Source organism: Hetaerina americana, unplaced genomic scaffold, assembly GCF_022747635.1.
Source record: "Hetaerina americana unplaced genomic scaffold, ioHetAmer1.1.p SCAF_3, whole genome shotgun sequence".
Classification (NCBI taxonomy): domain Eukaryota; kingdom Metazoa; phylum Arthropoda; class Insecta; order Odonata; family Calopterygidae; genus Hetaerina; species Hetaerina americana.
Window position 1 is genome coordinate 73,991,000 of NW_027286874.1, and position 21,584 is coordinate 74,012,583.

At 41.6% G+C, this 21,584-nt stretch overlaps 1 non-coding gene across 1 annotated transcript; it reads left to right on the forward strand.

The window, feature by feature from the left end:
- The first annotated feature begins 11,427 nt into the window (after positions 1–11,427).
- Positions 11,428–11,547, forward strand: LOC139691102 (5S ribosomal RNA). Its single transcript, XR_011701563.1, has one exon. It is a non-coding gene; the product is annotated as a 5S ribosomal RNA (ribosomal RNA).
- The last annotated feature ends 10,037 nt before the right edge of the window (positions 11,548–21,584 follow it).

Below are 21,584 nucleotides of genomic sequence, written 5' to 3' on the forward strand. Positions count from 1 at the left end.
ACTCCAGCAGTTTGTCTACTGCTCGCTGCAGGTATGTTGCCGCCATGTGTGCTCTCCGCGAAGTGGTCACTATTGCTGCGTCATCCGCATACAGGGCAACCATGGTATGTCGTCCATGGTCTACCGGGAGGTCCGCCGTATATAGATTAAAAAGTATCGGTCCGAGCACCGATCCTTGCGGCACGCCTGCGTGGACCTGTTTCGGCTGTGACAGCGCGCGTCCCCAGGCGACACGGAAAGTCCTTCCTGTCAGGTATGATGTTAGCAAGCGGCGCTGCCAATTTGGAAACCGCTGTATTGCAAGTTTTCGCCTGAGACCAGCGTGCCATACCCGGTCGAAGGCTTTCCTGATGTCAAAGAACGCCGCCGTTGAGCAGCATCGCCGATTGAATCCGGCCGTCACCTGTTCCACGAGTCGGACGAGCTGGTGTGTGGTGGAGTGTTCCTCTCGAAAACCGTACTGTGATGCCGGCAAGATTGAGTAGGCCGCGATGTGCTTCAGGAGATGTGGCAGCAGTACCCTCTCAAGCAGCTTTCCCAGGGTCGCTAGCTGGGCGATCGGGCGGTAGTTCTCTACGTTCCTAGCGGACTTCGGCGGCTTCGGCAATAGGATGACTTTTGCCGATTTCCAGATGGCCGGAAAATGTCCCATGGAGAAGCAGGCCGTAAAGAGCGTAATCAGGTGAGTTGCGAGCGAGACAGGCATCTGTCGAAGGGCCTCGTTCGGGATGTTGTCCTCTCCTGGTGCTTTCTTGCAGCGTAGTCGTCCAAGGGCTGCTCTCAGGTCGTTTTCGGTAACCTTCGTTACCGTCATGGTGCCCTCCTCCGTTGTTTCATCCTCTTCAGGAAAGTCGCTAGGATCATCTGGTACCAGTGGATCCGGAGTCGACGTGAAAGTGGCCTCCAGCGTAGTTGCTGCAAATTCAGCCTTTTCCTCTTCCGTGATAAGAGGGCCACCAGGTGAGTCGATCGGTGGGTCGATCCGAATGTTGTGGTGAAGAGAAGCTGCCATTCTCCAGATGCTCCCATCTTCGGTTCGGAGGGAAGCAACCTTCCTTTCCCACGTCGTCTGCCTGTGGTCCTGGATGAGCTGCCTCACTTCGGCTCGTTTTCTTCTAAACCGTGCCCCATCCGCGGGACATTTGGTTCTTTGAAATCGTCGTCGAAGCCGATTTCTTTCGCGGATGCGGCGAAGGATGGAATGCGGCAGCGTCAGATGTCCAGAAGGGCGGATCACTTTTATTGGCACGGTGTTCTGTAATGCTTGGTCCACGCCAGCTGTTATGACAGAAGTATATTCGTCCAGCATAGCTTGTGACGTCAGTGATGGCGGCTGTTCCGGTAAAATGTCGGACAGTATCTGCCTGTACCCTGTCCAGTCTGTTTTATCCAGGCATCGCACCGGCCGTGGGGGAAGTAACGTTGGGCAGCATCCCAGATAGGCGCAGACTGGGTAGTGGTCGCTGTCCAACGTCGGTGTCGCTACGAGAGAAAGCGAACTCGTGAGCCTACGGTGCAGCGCAATATCTAAGACGTCTTCGCTGCTGCCGTGATGCTGATACGTTGGCCCATGTGGACCCGCGACGCGTACTCCATTGTTCTGAGCCCATGTGAGCAGCGCTTCACCCCGAGGGTTCGGTGTAATTGAATGCCATGCAGCATTTTTTGCATTTAGATCCCCGAGAAAAAGCGACGGCCGTGACCCGGAGAAGATGACTTCGAAATCCTGTGTGGCTAGAGGTCGTTTTGGGGGGAGATAGAGTGACCCCACTGTGAGAGAGCCGAGCGAAGTATCTACTTCAATTGCTGTCGCCTCTAGATGCAGTCGAGCTGGTAGGTCAATTTTTCTCGCAGCCAGGTCAAGCGAAACGAGGACCGCCGTGCCCCCTCCTCTTGTTTGCCGGTCATCTCGGTAAACTGCATAGCCTGGAACGCCGTATGAAGTTCCAGGACGGAGATGAGTCTCTTGCAGACAGACGATTGAGATTCTTGCCTTCCGTAGAAAGGCAAGCAATTCAGGGGTCTTTCGCTTCAAAGCGCCGCCGACATTCCATGTGGCTAGGATGATAGATTTATTTGATTCTCGCCTATGGTCCATTTTGGTTTGGGAAAATAGCGGTAAGGGCGACAGTTAGAGCCTGCAGCTGTTGTTGCAATAGCGCAGCAGAGGACGTCAATGCTTCCAGGATGGAAGAGAGGGATGTAGCCAAAGTTGGAGTCGGCATCTGCGAGTCTGCAGCCCGCCTCTTCTGGAGAAGAGGAATTTTTATTTCTTCTGCTGTCTCCCTGGCGACCGGAGCCGGCGTCGAGAGTGGAGGAAAGTCAAGATGCTTGCACATGGTCAGACGTTGGGTTGCGTTGGTTGGGTGTCCCGGCTTCCACGCGTTGAAGGTACCAAACGTCTTCTGTTGAGGAGAAGGCAGCTCTGTTTCAGCGGCGGTGTTCTTCGCCCCCTGGGTTGGTGCGCCTTTCCTCCGGAGGCTAGCCATCTTCATCTCCTTCTGTTTGGTGTAGACAGGGCAGGTCCTGAAAAATACAGGATGGTTTCCTCCGCAGTTACAGCAACAAGTCTTCTTCCTTTCCGTATCCGGACATTGGATGCCTTCATGTGCACCAGCACACTTGTAGCATCGCGGGGCTGCCGTGCAGTTGGAAGATGCGTGTCCGAATCGGGTGCACCGGTAACACATTTGTGGCTCCCTGTGCTGATATTTTGCCACCCTGACACGGGAATTGCCGATGTATCTTATGGCAAGCATTTCTTTTGTTTGCCATTCAGGGTTTTCCTTGACAACGACAAGGAAGAAGGTTCCCTGCCGCACCAGATGCATCCGTTCCACCGGAATCCCCATGGCGTCCATATCCTCTTTCAGTAGCTCAACTGGGTAGGTGCACGGAAGTCCACGAACCGCGTAGAAATTGGCTCGTAGGGATTTCGGGCCCCAGGTCGAGAATTGTGCATTTGACTGCACCAACAGCTGCTTTACGGCCGCATAATCAGCCGCAGTCTTTAGCTGAAGTTTCGTCGAGTCGGCTGTGTGGATTGCAGTAAAGGACTTGTCCGTTGCCTTGGATCGGACAAGTTTCAGCAAGGCCGCGTGGTCTACTACATCGTATATGATGAGTGCCGGGGGGCGTGGTTCCTTTTTTCGGCTTGCCGGGGATCCAGATGGTGCAGATGAATTTTCAGCCTCCATCGCCACGGGAGCAGAAGAGATGTCCGTGTCCGGATCCGTGACGAGCGGTGAGAATTTATTACTCGTGCTTACCGGGCGCTTATTAGTTGCTTCTTCAATGGAAAGGAATGGTGCGCTACGCTTCCCGGCTCCTCTGGGATCCTTGACGTGTCGCCAGTCGTCGTTGAATTTCGCGGCAGGGGCAGACGGCCCGTTCTGATGCATGGAAACGTCCATATTTAGAGCGCCGGCAGTATGAACAGGGTTTGAAGAAGTATTTTCCAGCTGCTGGTCGAGAGGAGTCCTTATAGTGTCCGCTGGCAGCGGCACGATGTCCATATTGGGCGCCACCGGCGCCTTGCTTCGCTGTCCCTCGATTATTTAATGATGTCAGCAACCAGGGTTAGAAGTATCCAGTAGTATATTCCAAGGGAGGCGTACGTCGAAATTTCAGTGGGTATATCCAGGTCTGATGGTCTATCCTCGGTCAGGTGGTCTCGTATCTCCAATCAGGTCAGGTGAGGTCTCCGATCAGGTCAGGTCACTCATTCTAATTCAGAAGTCTCTATATCTTTCCCATACTGGTCCAGAATTTTACCTTATCTGTGGGTACGTATAATGCTCAGCGGCAGGTAAATGAATTCGACAAGTTTTCTTGGTTTTCCATAGTCCCTTCTCCCATATCCGACCATCTGCTTTCTCATTAACCAATTTTATTCTTGTCTAAACGCTGCGAAGCACAAGTGACTCCCAACTCTTCCGGTCCCCTTTAACCATCATTCTATTCCTTAGCAGGAACCTGTTTCACTCAGCGCCGCTCTTCGCAATTTTATGAACTAAACACATCAGGTGACGATCATCACTCGAGTTAGCATTCAGCCGCGGCGTTTTGAACAGCGGATGTGTGGTATGTACTATTGCGGCTGTCGAGAGTAATGACTTCATGGAATCAAATGGAATCTGTACACAGGGCGGGAGAAAAATGCGGTATTACTTCAACTAGGAAATGTGAGTAATGTAATTTTCCCCTCGTTGCATGCGCGTATTATATTTAAATTTTTCATTCAGGATGTCCTCATGAAGTTCGGCTCCAACATGTATGGAACCTTCTTTTGCTGCGAAATTCCTAGCGACAGTCTTTCAGCGCAAAAGAGTTTCCTTTTAACGTGGTAAATTTTTGTTCCAAAATAGTACTAGGCTCTTTACCCTCATCCATGATTTTCTCTACAACCTGCGGATACTCCTTCCTTTTCAATCTATTTGATGCTTCTACATTCCATTTCCTAACCTGCCGCCCGTCTTATTTTTTGAAACGGAAGCTACACTTCATAATAACGAAATTGTGGTCAGAGTCTGCATTCGCTCCCGAAAACTGCGAATTGATCACACTTCCTAAACCTGTGCCTAACTATAATATATCTGATACCTTTTAGAGTCCACCTGGCATTTTCCATGTATAACTACGCCTTTTGTGGTGTCTAAACCAAGTGTTGGTGATGACTAACCCCTGTCTCCTACAGAACTCAATTGCTTTCTCCCCGCGGTCATTCCTAGTACCTAAACCATAGTCTTCCACTTCATCACCATCTCTTCCTTCGCCTACCGTCGTATTCCAATCCCCCATCACTATCAAATGTTTCCCTGCAGGAGCACTCGCGATAATGTCCCGTAACTGATTGTATATCCTATTGACCTCTTCCTCCTTATGATTGCTTGGTTGCATGTATACCTGAACAATGACCAAGTTCGTCGGTTCTGCTTTTATCTCCACTAGTAGTTATCCGTTACCTGCTCTATGTTGACTACGCTTCTTCCTACCTCTTCATTTAATACTATGGCAACCCCTCGTTGGCTCTCGTCCCCGACGCTGTATATTTTTCTTTAATTATCACTCCAATAATCCCGGCTATCCTTCCATCTCAGCTCGCATATACCTAAAATATCTGTATTTCGTCCTTCCATCTCTCACTTAATACTATCTAATTTTCCTGTCCTTAACATTGTCCTAACATTCCGAGTTCCTATTCTAACTAAATTGGTCTTCTTATTCTGTGTCTTCTGTCCTGCTTTTGTCGGTATCTTTTGCAAGGGTTTCGTGAGATGACGACCGCGGAAGCCTCGCCTGCGCCGCTGCCGGGCACGACACACGGCCGGTTGGGCCGAGCCCCGTAGTTGCCAAGCCTTATATTCTCTGTAGTGTCCATCATTTTAACCTTGGGAATGATAATTGAGGTGGTTTCCCGTTGTCTTCCTCAATAGTGTTGTTAACGTGACACCATCACTCTATGGCCACCCCACGGGGGTCAAACGCCTTTGCAGCCGGCTCACCGAGGAACAGACGCTGCGTGGACTACTTTTCGTCTAGCTCCTAGCCTTCGACCTATCTGGCATGGGTGATATATACGGTATAGAGGTATGAGGATTTTTGATTTGAAGTTTATTTTTATTCTTTTAATCTTTAACTCATCATGTTGTTTCATCCGGTAACTCGCATGCGCTGTGCGTGGGGAGAAGTCTACGTCATATGAAGTCCACGTGCTCATTGGAATGATGCAAAACCATGGCGTGTCCAGACAATGATCAATATCCCTAAAATGAAATATTTCACCTGCCGGAATTTTGGTAAATATTTAATATTTTCAATCCATCTACCTTCTGGCTGTACGATCGGCTACATATCGGCTTCGTCGATGGCTTGAGTGATAAATGAGTATTATTTTTTTGACGAATTTCATGAAGCATGGTATTTTAAAGGCTATCACGTTGGTTTGAAACTTTGAAATATGTATTTCTTCTCTGCAGAATGAAAATATAGTACGAATAAAAATATTTTTTTTCTTTCTTCTTGGATATTCCGTCCGCCTGTCGTGCCTTGTAAAGCCGATTGTGCCGTTGCGTTAGTCCTTGTTATTTATTTCATCAAGGACAAGCGCTATCTCTTTGCGTGCGGTGATAACTCAAATATAGCATGTGTTTTTTTTAAATGCGTCCGCGATTGTTTTCCTTTATTTCGTCCCTTATTTGCCTTTTTGTAGAGTCAGCGTGTTTCCCTGGCGCGCATGCTCGCTGCTAACATTTTGGGTAAACTTCCTGTGGTTGTCCAGTTAATCCGATTGAACGTTGAGTGTAATAAAAATATGTGGATAAAATTTGGGAAAAAAATATAAAATCAAACCGCTGCTTTGTTTTCGAGATAAGTATAAGAATTTTTGAAACGAGAACTATTCCCTCCAGAATGCCTACTTCATCAGGAATACCGAAATAGAAAGTGGAAACACGATTAAAGACTTGTGAGTTAACCCTTACTCGTGAGCTCTAACGAGCAAAACATATATGGGGAATTTCAGGAAAAGCAACCTAAAAATTAAGATTTATTGGAAGAACATTGGAAAAAATTGACGAGAAGGTTAAATAACAAATTATCTCTCGCCCGTTAGACCTCATTTGTAGTAATATGCTGTTAGTACATGAGGCCATAACGAAGTTGGATTCGTGGCTGAAATAAAATGTGTGCAGCATAGAGGAGCTAGATTTGTAAAACGTTGTCATGATAAACTGAGTTGTGTATCAAGATTATGGAAGCAGTGAAGTTCGGCGTCAATGATGGAGCGAAGGTTTAAGTAGAGATAAACTCTCTTTTATAAATTAGAAGAAGGTCTCTTCGGCGTTGATGTAGTCAAAACGTATAATTAGCCAAATTATCCTGCGCTTGGAGAGATCATGTGAATGAAATGAGAGAGATTTTTCCCGCGGACGATAATGGACCAGAATATAAGTATTACTATCCGACCGCGCTAGAGGGAAAGTATTTTTATTTTTTCTTACTAGCCTAGTGTGTTATCTTCAGCTCATCTAGCTTTGTAAACAAAACAGTTTAAGGATTAACTTTGTGGAATTCCTTCATGGTGAGGGTAGAAAAAGAAACTTTGCACTTCCACATAAAGATTTAATACTTCATGCGACCATGGTTTCGGTGCTGGTGCATCCTGATGATGATGCGTAGCGTAGAAACCATGGTCGTGCGAATCTTTACATGGAAGTGTAAAGTTTCTTTTTCTACCCTCATGATCTAGCTTTTGTTTTTGTTCTTCTAGTTACTTACAGCTCCTCTCGTGTGCATCAAGATGTGTATCTCACGTAAATACCGTAGTGCACGTACTTGTATTTATCATTATCTTACTTAATTGAATGATTTTATGGAAATATACTGTCACTAAAATTAGGAAAACTTAATTTTATGATGTTGTATGATTGGTGGGTAATCATTCCTTGCAATGAACCCTCAGCTTTGGCTCACAGGGTATCATGTAGGAAATAAAAACGAAATTGGATCTTGATTTTCAGTTTTCCCACCTCGAATGTTTGGGTGATAACAAACCTCGAAATTACGAACTACGCTCGCACTTTGTTATTGATACGTATGAAATTGGCTTGACTTAGAAATAGAAGTCATGAATTTGTCTTTTCTTGAAAGTTATTCAAATTGAAATACCCATCCTAAAAAAGGGAAAATAAGTGGGCCCTGCGGAGATATATCTTATTTAACCAAATGAATTGGATCTAAGGATCATGACTAAGAGGATCGAGACGAGGACGAATGATTATTCAGGGGATGCTCAGTTTGGATTCAGGAAGGGGGGAGGTACGCGTGATGCCATAGCAGTAATTAGATCAGTGATAGAGAGGAGAATAGACTACACTCAGTATGTATTTGTTTATTTAAATGATTTCGAGTAGGCGTTCAAGAGACTGAATTGGTCGGAATCAATGATAGTATTACAGAAGATAGGAGTAGGTTGGAAGGATTAGGTGACTTATCCGCGACATACGCATATTTCAGACCGCTCAGGAGCTAGTGATGGATGAGGTGGGATGGGCAGTGCTAGGCAGTGGAATTAGACCGGGGGCCCACTATCATGCGTTCATTTCGATATCGATTCAATGGGAATGGAAAAGAAAGTATAGGATTGACCGGAGATTGGATTGGAAACGGATTGGTTGGATTTGCGGATAATCAACCTTTAGTTTTCCATTCAGCAAAGCGTTATAACCATTGCTGGATGCAGTATTATATCAGTGTGATTAGTAGGGAGTGAAGAAAAATTTAAACAATACTAAGGCAAAGAAGTTTTGAAGAAGGTTTGAGGCTAAATTAAACGCTACAATTGATGAAAAAGACTAGAGCTGATAGAACAGTTTATCTCTCTTTCCTAGTGTCACCAGTCGGCTTTCCTCGTAGTTCTAGTCAGAATAAAATTCCAGTACTCGGGTATCGCAACGGGTTTCCCTAAGGAATGTCCCCGAGAGTTTATCATGAGATCATCCGGCCAGTAGACAAACGCGCTACCCAATTGAGCTACTGCGCTCCCGATAATAGGTATGTTTCTTGGAAAGAACTCCGTTGTTGTGAAAAGAGACGCTAAATCCTCTCGTAATCGTATCAAGAGGATGAGAATGGATTGGAGGGCTTTGAGTCGTGGATGTGTGGGAGAATTGAGAAAATAAACCACACAGAAAACGAAGGAGACAGATGCTGACGTTTTAAAAATGGTGGGCGAAGAGAGGAAATTCGAATTAAAGCCGAGAATTTGGTTGGAGGAAAAATGGAAAGGTATTAGGATACTGAAGGCCTTGATTGAAGGGAGAAGGGCAAACGGGGAAGGGAGAGGATAGACTTTTTAGTCATCATGTAGAAGTTATTAGGAAATGAGCTGAGAAATAATGTACGTAGGGTGAACGAAGGGTAGTTTTCATGATACTTATAAGATAATAGCCGTTATGAGCCCGTCTGAAACCTTCATTAAACAGGTGGATTATTTAAATGAATGAAATTAATTTCTTGTGAACTTCAAAATCGACAGTCTAGGGTGATTTTAAGGAAGCCAATATTTCTGACGCGGAGGAGAAATTACTCTTCACATCTTAACAGTCTCTTGCTCCGACCTGTTACATCACCTCCTTCACTTAATGCATCCTTGTGTTTACTCCGTATAGTGCTCTCCCCTTGAACGATTTCTTCAATTTTGGTATTCATCAAACTACTCCGTCTCGGAATGCCTTCAAATAGTTTTCGTATTCTTCATGTTTGTGTCTCCCATTCATGAAAACGTCTCTCTTCATCCCTCTCATTGGAGAAGATCTTCCCTAATCACCAAATTTGTCCAGTTTACTTTGAATGTATTTCCGTGGTATCATACTATATTTCCACTTCTTAAGATTACAATCTCTGTCGCTGCTTTCGTTCAGCTGTAATATTCACTGGATTATCTTTACTGCGATTGGAAATGGCAGTTTTTTGGATTTAGACAGAGTGTTGGGTTATGGAGGAAAGAAAGGATGCCTTCCCGCCTAGGGTCGAAAATGTCTTCCCCCCCTACCCCTTCCTCCCTCCCCCCCACCCTTCACCCACTCCTTGCCCGCAGAAGACGTCGGGACGGGACCCCGCATTCCAATCCGCTAAGGGTGTTGGACGCGAGGGCACTCAAGCGACCACGCTGCACTCCGCGGTCACTGCGGGGGTGCCGGTGCAGTCTGGCGGTGTGATCCGCTCAAGACCTCGGTATCAGGAGAATCTCAAATCACTCCACCTGGAGGTTCTGTGATTAGGATCGGATTGGTGCGGCGCCTTGTCTAATGGCTCTTAGAGTAGTGGTATTTAGGGGAGGCAACCGACGGCTGAGGTCATTTGCGCCATTAGATATGGACAGGAAAGGAGGAAGGGTGGAGAGAAACCTGGCGGCGGCATTAGCCTACTCTTTACGAAAGGCGCCAAGGGGTCCGCAGCTTAACGCCCCATTTGATGGAATGGCTCATAGAATAACGCTTCAAACCACACGGGCTGCTACGGAGTCCGGAGTGTGACGGTGGGGTCATGTTTTTATGTCACATCTAAAACATAAAAGTGATCCTCTCTAAATGTTTTAGTGGAATCAAATTTGGCATCAGAAGTCCTCAGGCTCCCCCGGGAAATCAAACGCCGACCGGCTCTTCTTTTGTAAAATTCGGGCTTTCCCATTGAAGCATCCGGCGAGCGCCATTCAAATTCTCCGAAGTGTACTATACTTAGATAAGTCAACGGGAGCAGTGTGAGGATTAGACTCGCAAAGTTTTGAGTCTCGTTCAAAATGCTCTGGCATAACCATTGTCCTTTCATGGCAGTCTCCAAGGCGTCATTACATGGCAAGCCATCTTAAAGAAATGAGTTCACTTCGAGGCAACCATCGGTATGCGAGGCACAGGTATGCTTGTAGTTACTCATATTCTCCCTTACAGAGACCCCATGGAAAATTAATTTTGTTTCTTCATAAACAACTCGATTCAATTCCAAACTTTCTTTTTCATTCCTACCCTCTCCAAATTTGGAGCAATAGTGGTTGCTTGGGGAGGCGTTCGACAGCTAAGATCATTTTCATCCAACTTCGGCATTACGAGGGTGGTCTGAAAAGTTTTCGACCTAACATAGACACAAGACATTTTTTCTGAAATTTTCTGAGATAATATGCAAAGGATTCTTATTCAAATCCTTATTTCTCCCGCGCTTGTATCTCTTAGTTTCTGTTTCTGCTCGGCGTGAAATTGTACCAAAATATATTATGCGGTGGAAGGCTTCAGTGTTTTAACTTCTCTTGTCACGCATTACGTTTTTCACATAACATGATCAAGGGGTCATCTGAGTAGTAACACAAAACTGTCTCGGAGTAATAATATATTCGAAATCTCAGAAAGTGCTGGTGATGTGTATTTTAATCTAACTCTTTCTCATTTTTCATTACTTTTCAGCGAAAATATTCCGCCGCCCCACATTCACTTTTTTACCCGCCAAACTCACCACCCTCCACTTCCCTTTCCTTCTTCCTGTGCACTTCAAAACCGCCCTCCCCCCCTCCAGTCACTCACTCCCTCCCAACCCTCACCGCTGTCCACCAATCTCTTTAGACATTTCACTCATTCACTACGCTATCGCTGTGGAGCGCACGTATTCCTTTAGCGACCCGAGCAGTGAGAGGTCGGGTCTTCTTGGGAAAAGCTGTCGGAGACATTTTAAGGAGGAAATGGGGCGAGAAGATGACATTGTACATGTGGTCCTTAAGAGTGAGTGAGTTAAAGAGTTTCTAATATTTGCAACTATTCTTGATAGCCATTTGTATGCGGTGAAGTTATAGAAAATACTTGCAATTTCCGCTAACGGAGCTTTTATTATCACTACCAGGGTTTCATATCTCGAGCCATCCTCGGGGCCTGAATGTTTCCAGCCAACGGCCATACCACACTGAATACACCGGTTCTCGTCCCAATCACCGAAGTTAAGCAGCGTCGGGCCCGGATAGTGCTTGGATGGGTGACCGCCTGGGAACACCCGGTGCCGTTTGCTTCTGATTTTTTGGGATCGAGATGGTGCGCTGGCTACCATATTCCCACCCAGAAGGCCCGAGTTCATATCCCGGCGGTGTTGAATATTTTTCAGAGGCATCTCGATCCCTGCTTGAGGTGCTTTGTGGAAGGCACTTTGAGTGAGTACGCCGTCCGTCGGATGGGACGTTAAGCTGCGAACCCCTTAGTGCCTTTCGTAAAGAGTAGGTTAATGCCGACGCCAGGTTTCTCTCCACCCTTCATCCTTTCCTGTCCATCCATAATGGCGCAAATGACCTCAGCTGTCGATCACCTCCCCTAAATACCACTACTACTGAATGTTTCCAATCCCGGATTCGAAATATTGGTCGCGATTATAAAAATTCAGTTTGCGGGAGTTTTGTTTTTCTATACCTTTATCGGAGTGGAAAATTTCAATGGAGTTAAACTTGCGTGTGTACTATATTAGGTTTTAAATCTCTTGCGACGTAGTCAAGGGTTTACAATATTACTAGTGATCAAATCTTCGCCCCTAAAATTGTATGTATTGTTCGTTATATTTTTCATACCGGGAGAATTTTTTAATGTGGATTTTAGTGTAGTTTGACTTTGGAATGGACTCTTCTTTCATATAAGATTAGTCAAATAACCCCTCGGGAAAAAGTTAAGACCAAATATTTCCTCTTGGGAATATATATGTTCCATGCCTAAGGAAATATCTTCACCCTGAAGAGGTGTCGTGATTGCAAAAAAATGTGGAATTCGTCCGTAGAAAAGTGTTTGGTTCGTCAATTCATTTGAAAACATTTTGGTGTAAGCGTTTAGTTCAAAACAGTTAACGTGATCATGATTTAATAACGAAGTCTGAGCGTAATGAATCTTTCATCCGCGAAAAGTAATTAACCTTGCGTGCATAATGAATTAAGAAGACACGTGAAAGAACAATAATTTTCAGTAAAATGAGAGGTCTCAGGTGCGGGTTGTCCTCCATCTCAAGAATTTTCATTAGTGTTCGATAGAGGAGCAGCCATAGTTTCACTTCTTCTCTATATCTTCCAACTTGTGGGCATGCATGGCTAATAAATTAGATTTTCCCAACCCCACCCGCAATCGAGACAATTATTTGGGCTCGAGAAAATTATTTTAAAACGCGGAGAGAAACTCATAAAAGTTGATTTCGCATAAGGAAACAAGTGTAAAATATTTTGGCGAATTGGAAAACAATAAAAAAATAGTATAATGTGAAATAAAAGACGCGGTAAAATGTTTGAAAACGAAAATCAAAAATGAAATCACGGTCAACATGGAAATTAAGTTATGATCGAGATAAGTTATGATTAATTTTAAAATTTCTATTCAAATAAGTTTAGACTATGATTTGCATGTGTTCCATGATTTAATAAAAACGTGTTTTTCATTTGGAGATAACGCTCATAATTTCCTATATAAATTTCCATTAAAAACAATAGTTTGAACATTAATATCAAATGAACTATCTGAATTTGTCAATTTGGTCGTGACGGTGACTTTAAAGGAATGTAAAGGTTTAATATTGTTTCTTCTAAAATCTGCAGATGTATCGTAAAAATATGTAACATTGATATATTTATCTTTTTTGACATTCCCGTCGACAAGATGAAATCCTGGAATGGACGGAAAAGTGAATCGCTGCGACCATGCTGCCCCAACACAATAGGGCCGTACAATCTCCTTGGGAATACTTTTTTTTAAATTAATTTAATTTTTGGACCCATTTGACCAATGATTTCCTGGGTCCACTTTTATTTTATTTCACAGTTAGTTGGAGATTCCTTTGAATCTTAAAAATCCTTGGGAAGACTAAAAGACTACATTCCTATCTGACCATTTTGGGTTAGTCCTATTTGGTGTGTCGAGATATTTAGACGGATATTCTTTTATCGTCGTTGGGTGGACGACGACTTAACAGCGCGTCTACAAGAGGAGAGGGGAGGAGGACGAGCTTAGAAGCGGGAAGGCAGCTACGCTCGGCGGTGCTCTCCCGTCGTCGATCAGCTGATCCGGCGTTATTGTCGGACCTAGCGACGACCTCGCTGTTCACGCAGCTCCCTATCCCGCAGAGGTAACTCTGTCAGCCCTCGATCTATACATTTTTCAGCGAATTGCATTACCCTTGACATAGGAAGTGTTTATTTAATATCTCATGGCTATATTTGCATTGCTGTTATATTCACACGGCATTCTCGTGAGAGGAAAAAAGTTGGGCATCGGAGGACGAACATTTAAGGTTTCAATTAATGGGCGAAAAGAAAAAAAAATGGGGAAATGCGGAAAAAAGCAGACAGAGTGAATGGCGGTAACATTGAAAAGTATGTGAAAATCGAGATAATAAAGAACGTTGGGTAAGTGAGGTGAAGGGAGGGAGAGAGTAGGCTTTCTAGACGGATTTAAGGCAGGCAGGGGTTAGGGAGAAACGAGGAAAGAAACAATTTAACGACCATGGAAGAGGAAGTTCTCGGGATACTTTTGAAGTCAATTTTCGTAAGGGGCCGTACCGAAACTAATCTTTAAATTGGTAGAATATCTTAAATGAATTCTCTTAACTTGGTAAAGGGTTAAACCTTGACTTAAGAATGTTGTGCTCTTATGTCACTGCGATTGTGGAAAAAATACTTCTGCCTTTGAAAACATGTATGGCGTGATAATTTCTGTAGATTTTCTGTTTATTGCTGTGGTCTAAAACGCTTCTTAAGTTTTTTTATTATTTTTATTGGTCTCGGTAATAACATTTTTTGTTATAGAAAAAGGTGAAGAAAGTTTTTACCTTTTTTTGAAATATAAACCATGTAATATGAATTCCCACGTACTCGTTTCTCAGGTTGCGTAATTCTAGACAAAAATAAGCATCATTGAATCGACGGAAAACTTTTTAAATTGAATCTTGTCATATATCTATTTTGAAAAGTTTTGTCACTATGATTAAACATTTGATGAGCCGCATTAATTATGCGGACTATATGAATTATATTAAAACAATTATGAAGATTGTGCAATGACTGACAAAAAGGACCTTCGGTTGACTGCTGAGGAGGAAATTTTAACCGTTACAGCTACCGTTCCAAATAGTTCACTTTGGAGGGCAATTTTCTTTAAAGTATAAAGTGAATTTTTAGCTTTCAAGGTCTATACCTTGTGTATATACCAAAATGTATATACCTCTGTTTTTTATCGAAAGAGGATTCCTTTTTTTCCTTTGAACATTTAAAGTTTGAAATAAAAGGTTTTTACTGACATAGTTTTTAAGGTGAACTGAATTTCTTAACATTTTTTTAATTAAAAAGAGAACTGGTAATTAGTCATTTATCCGGATTAAAACAGATATTTGATTGTTTTCTTACAATATCAGTGTGTAGAGCGACTTGCTAAATATGGACGCCTTATGTCCCTATTTAATAACCTTTAAACTTGTGTACGCCCAGACATAATGACTATCTACTAATGGCCAATTGCACATCGGGAATATTTTATCGTCAACCAAAATTGATCTTGTCAATTTACATTGGTAATTGCTTTATATTTCTCCAATAAATAATTTTAATGTCTTACCACTTATCCTTGTAGAATATCCTCTACCTGCATGAATGAAGATATGCGGCAAGAACTTCACATGGGGGAAGGGGTCATTGGATTTGTTTTTTATCAAGATGACCCCGAGATAAACTAGGAAACAAAAGCATTGGCATTAAGGTAAATCCACGTATTCTCTTTGTAATGCAATCCGATGCAATCTTTGTTTCAATTTAAAATAAAAATAGGGTATCGAGTTGGTACTGTGGCTAGGGTAGTCTCTTCGCAAGCCGAGCTCTCCGGGTTCGAATACTAGAGGTGGCAGGATAATTTAGTGGTATCCTTATCCCTTCTACAGGTACAATGTGGTATATGCCGTCCGTCGGATGGAATGTTAAACTGTGTGAGGCCTTAGTGCCTTCCGTTCTAAGAATATGATAATGCCGCGACGCCGGGTTTCTGTCTACCCTCCACCATATTTTCAGAACATCCTACCTCTACCAATTAACCCACCCATCCCTATTGGCGCAATACTTAAGTAACAAGTATTGTTAAGTAACGAGTAATACTTAAGTAACTTAAGTACATAAGTGGACCATAAATTATTGCCATTATGTCTCGACCTATTTCTCAAACATTATTATTCCGATATTTCGGCTTCCATATAATTTACTGTCCCACTTTCTTCCTGCAGGTAACGTCATAGCATAGCGTGTCCGGACGTATCCTTCTCCAAAGTGTCCAGAAATTTGGCTAAGGAGAGAAACTGCATGTGCAAGTGAGGATAATGTGAATGCATCTTCCCTGGCCAAGGGCGGTAGAAGTGGTACATGTCTTTCGGCCGCAGTCATTCAGTGATCTGTGCACGGAGGCAGCTGCAATTGGACATCATTTTGACCTTCGGCCAATCCCTAATCTCTTTTACCTGACAAGACTCTGATATGTGGCTATGAATGTCTTTCGATTCACTTGTATATTCCTTCTCTAAAAGTGCTGAAATCAATAAATGTGTGAAAATAACTGATATATTTTGACTTGTCCATTTTTCCCCATATTGATAAAAATATATAAGCTGAACGGAATCCTTTGTTTTTTATATTTTGCGAAGACAAAAGAGGCGGTTGTAGTAAAAGAAATCTGTTATCACGAAAGTAAGAATGCCGTAACCAATGGGCATCGCATGTAGTTTCTCCAAATCTAAAATAATTATACCCAATCTTAACGTAGTATAAGCTATTTTATAACTCAAAATTAAAAATTCAAAACTTTCGTTGGTGTATAATACCTTAAAGTTTGCAAATTGGTCATATTGGTCACACTGGAGGAGAAAAATCCAAAAATAAGTTAATAACATTTTGTTACAGATGTTAACCCACTATTTTTAAAAATTTGATGGTTTTTCTTATCTCTAAGCAGAGTGATACAATGATATAAAATTGCACTAGGGCAATAAAGGATTTTAACTTGCCAATGACAACACAGCTTGTCGGGTAATGAATAATTAATAAACATCAGTGACGCTAAAATTTATAAACATCCCTTGAATTCGTATCAATGGTACTTTCTTGGTAAATTGTCCAGAACTATCCCAAAAAGTAAATAAATCCCTTAAAATGGTGTATTGGTAGTCTCTAGGTGTGCACTGACCAACTTATAATGTTATCTCAGATAAAAATTAGAAATTCCCGTCAAAAGAATGATAAATTTTAATGTTGGTATCCTTGTTGGTCACAGAGAAGATGTAGTTTCTTTTTATGAGAAATTTCAAGACCTGAATTACCGTATCACCGAGGTAATCATCCCCGCGGAATCCATCTTACTTGCTGGAAGTGCTTTGGTAGAAAAAAATTTCCCCGTCCAAACTTTCTATATAGCCGAGAGAAGTGCACGAACTGCACCGAACCCTACGGCTGGCTCGCAAGGTCTTGCTCTCAAGTCCACTGCTCGAAAATATTCTAAGTCCAGAGCGCCTCTAGAGATATCAAAGCATATACCCTACGGATCGCCCGAGGCAGAGCCTTGGCGACTGCCCTCGCGCTCGGCGAGGGAAAATTTCCCAAAAATTGACTAAGTCCCGACTATTGTCAAATATATACAAGTTCCAAACCCCTTTATCATAAGCAACCGGCTAGCCCGGGGCTTAGAGAGGTGGATTCATAGTTAGAGCATTATACCCGTCTTGATTCGCGTCCTATTTTTTCGTCAAAAAATTTTTTTTTGCAAAAATTTTTTTTGGGGCCCCGGGGTCGGAAAATCTTTACCAGAAACTTCTGCAGCAGCTTCAGGGCATCGCGAAAGACCGAGAAAACACTAAATTAGTGGTATAGTCACAGGAAAGTGCAACCCCGGCTGGCCGGCCGGGGCGCCGGGCCGGCGAAAAATGCTGGGCCATTATCGGAAAACTGCTTGAAGAAATTATTTTTCCTGGTCCCTCGCGTTGCCCTGAAACCACTGTAAAAGTTTCTAATCAATGTTTTTTGGTATATTTCCTGCAGAAAAAAAATCGGAATGAGTAGTTCGTGGACTGGTCAACAGATGGCGTACACCTTCACTGAAAGACTAATTTGTGCAATCCGTAGCAGAAAGAATATCGCTCCCCATTAGATGGTAGTCAGTCGAATCGCTCAAATCGTTCGATATCTCGCTCACAGCTCTTCCGATACGCTGAAGCAAAAAATATATGCATGTATATATCGACTATGTATTTAATGGAGTACGATTTTGGGCCTCTTAATAACGAAGTTTTTTATTAAAAAAAGCGTATCGATAGAATTTTATTTTACAAATTGTTAATAAGATACCAGCTACCCCTTAAGAGCATTTCTGAAAAACCTATTTGTTTCCTGTTAATTCATTTATAGGCATTCTCCACGCAAAATTGAATGCGCCGTCAGTTAAATTAATTTTCTCAAACGGAACGATCGCGTCATAAGCGAGTTTATAATTGATGTACACTTTCATTAAAAGACAAGCTCATAGGATTGAATAATTTTATTAAAATTTTCAAAATTACATTTGAATACACCGATTACCTGGGGCACCATATACCAGTGCTATAACGATGAAAATTTATCATCCCTGTAAAAACAAGAAATTTTTCCATATCTACGTAGATCCTGCTCCAATTTTCAATCCGGTCAATTAATTCCAGCCGAGTTTATGGAGGTCATTTTACTATCACTTCCTCCCATCAGACATCGAATTTCCATTTTCCAATGAAACAGTATCGGGAACAGAAAATTAATATACGCGAATAATTTATCACCACACTAGCAAATATAACTTGAAAAACTCATTGCCAATTCAATTCTGGCTCCTTTAACTTCGATCGATTCCAAATATATTCGAGACATTCATTAACCCCGAGAGGAACTAGCAATTATGTGATTGTGATGTTATAGCGTACACCAGCCATCATCCAATACATTAAAGAGTTCACCCTATTTTAAGGTCGTGAATAGTTTAATTCTGCACCCCTCTATGATTTCTATAAGAAGTTTTTATTTCGAACTTCAATTTCATTGAGGCATTTAATATTCCAGGTTTTTTTATTGAGAACTCCGCCACTAACAAAGTTACATTAACAAATATGATGCATATAAATCTGTTTATGCATAGAATTCATAATTTAATGCCAAACTAAATTAGTTGGATTAAAATGAAGAAAAATCCTTGGGTAAAAGTGGAAGATAATTTTCAAATTTAATGACAGTCAAAAAAATGTAACCGCATAAAATTATACTATAAACAAAAGGGTTCTTCTTAATACACATCGCATATTTATTGCCCCATTAAATAAGTACAGATAGAATTGGATTAGCCTAGGAATGGGGGTAGACTTTACCATGAGAAAAATATACTCCACATTATAAATATGTAGACCCAAAGAAATCTTAAAGAGTAATTACCAAATAAGGAGCAAGAGGAGTTCATCTACAATGATGTGCATGAGGTAATATTGGAATATTTTACCAATCTTATAAAAAATTTTTAAAATAAAACTTAGTAAAATTTAGCGCTGAATCAAGTACCACAGACCATTTCAGATACAGATTAAAATGTCTAAAAAAAACCCCAACAAAAAATTCTTGGAACTATTTTCTTCAAGAGTTCGTGATATAAAATATCATGGCTTTATTCGTGTATCAATCAACTACATTTCATTCCACTAAATCAAATCTCTCTCAGCAAAAAAAATAAGGCAATCTCATTTCTTCAATGTACAGCAACAAAGAGACTAACTCAAAGATGATACTACACCAAATAAATTTGTAGAATTCAAACCACTTTATGAAGTATCCTAAATGACAGGTTACAGTAAGTCTGTGTGACAGGTCTTCAACTTTAAATGCAGAGATTGACATCAAATCAGGATAATGGTTTTTGCATTTGCAAATCTTACCTTTTTGTTTTGATGGTGTTGCACTTATGTCACCACCATTTGCAGGTGACATCAGTCAAGGAGATATGGTAAAATAAGCAACTACATACATCAATTTAAGAGATATTTGGAACAACCAATCATGTTGTATGTAAAAACTTGATTTTCTTATTTACAAAAAATATACGAATCTAAAATGGAAATAACACATTGCCATGAAATAATCAAAGAATATATTACCGCGAAAGTTCAAAAGAAAATTAACACTGAACAGTCATTATTATGATTCCTAGTTCCCATTTGGGGATAAATAATTTTCTACATTACAGCAATAAACTACATATGTAGCTGAAAATAAGAGAATTTAGAAGAAGAATAAAGAGAAAACTGAGTAATTAAATTAGTTTAAAAACAATTATATTCAAGCAAACATGGTGGGAGGAGTCTTAACAAAATATGGAGAGACAGTTCAAAGAGAGGGAAACATATAAGTTAAGTAGTATAAGCTACCCAAGAAGACAAGAAAATTGACAGGAGTTAGCTAAATAAAAAAGTACACTTACCAAATCGGATCAATCATTGAAGATATTAAAGGAAAGCAAAGAGATTCAGGAAAATTAGAAAGTAAGTTTGGAAGAACTGTCTAGTAGTGAGATTAAGCTGGACATCTTAGAATTAGAAAGGTGGACAACATGAATAGCTTAAAATCTCAAATTCAGAGTTGATAGTAATGCAGAAAAAGCTCAATGGAAAATAAATTAGAAGGAAGCATAGGGAAACTGATAATATCCCAGTAGAAATACTCAAGTGTTGAGGGTAAAAAAAGTGATTATTTTATTTGCACCTCGCAATTAGGAGGGTAGACTTTGCCCTGGGCACTTCATTTAGTTTGATCCTCATCTGGATAAGGAATAAAGCATCAGTAAGCGAGGTCTATGGGATGTTACTTTTAATTTCACATCCAGCAATGGTAGACCTAATAATCATTATTAAGATGTTACTCCCATGAAAGTGCAAACCTTTTCTGGTCAAGTATTACCCACTGTTTATGCAGGGGAAAGTATCAAATGATACCAATGTGGAGATGAATGCATTAGTGGAAAGGAACTTCTAATATGTTCAGAATGTCTGTGAGGTTTTTAGATTTGTGAAGGTGTGAGTAGTGCATAAAAATTTAATGCAAGTACTGTGGAAAATAGGAATAGACTTATTTGAAACCTTTATATGAATCAGACTATATTTGTATGGGTAATTAGAGTATTGAAATGGCAGTTAAACACAGTAGAGTAACAAGTTATGAAGTTCCCAGCTTCATTGCCTGAATTTCTTGAAGTATGTGCTTAGGAAATGCTAAGGGTTACGTAGCCACAGCCCAAGCTGGTAGTAGTAGTGGATGGCAAAGTAATGAAATCGGGTAGGCAGTGGGGTAAAGAAATCGGGTTTAGAGATCATTAAACAATATTTACCTAGAGAGCCTAGAGATCACAATGTGGAGTGCTTCACAGAGCTGATGCAGGACAAAGGATGTAGATGTACCACAAGAATAAAACGTGATGAAATTCAAGATAAGCAAAACAGAAGTAATGATATTTTTGAGGAATGTGACAGCTAGACAACATTAAAATTAGAGCATATAAACTGGAGCGGATGGTGCAGCTTACAGATCTTGGAAGTGTTTTGAACGAAGCTAGTTGATGCCGAAGGATATAAAAGAATTGCTTTGGGCAGAGGGAGAGTAGAAAGGTAATGAAAGAGACTTCAAGCACAAGTATCAAGAAAATATTACTGAAAAAATTGACATGAATTGCATTTTTTTGCATGGTGTGGAGACTTGTCATTGAAGCATAAGGATAAGCATAGAAGTGTGGGTGTGCGGAGAAATGTAAAAATAAAATAGAAAGGAAAACGAATGACGAAGTTCTGGATATGGTTAGGAAAGAGACAGCTGTTGGGAGAAATTGGAAGAAAGCTGTACAAGTGAATACAGGAGATACTTGTGGACAATAAGATGTTGAAAGCAGTAATAGAGGCGAGGGGGAGGAATGGCAGGATAGCAACACAGAGGGAATATAAGAAGAGGCATTTTGGATGGACCTAAGGAAGAAAGGAAGTACGTGGGAATGAACAAGTGC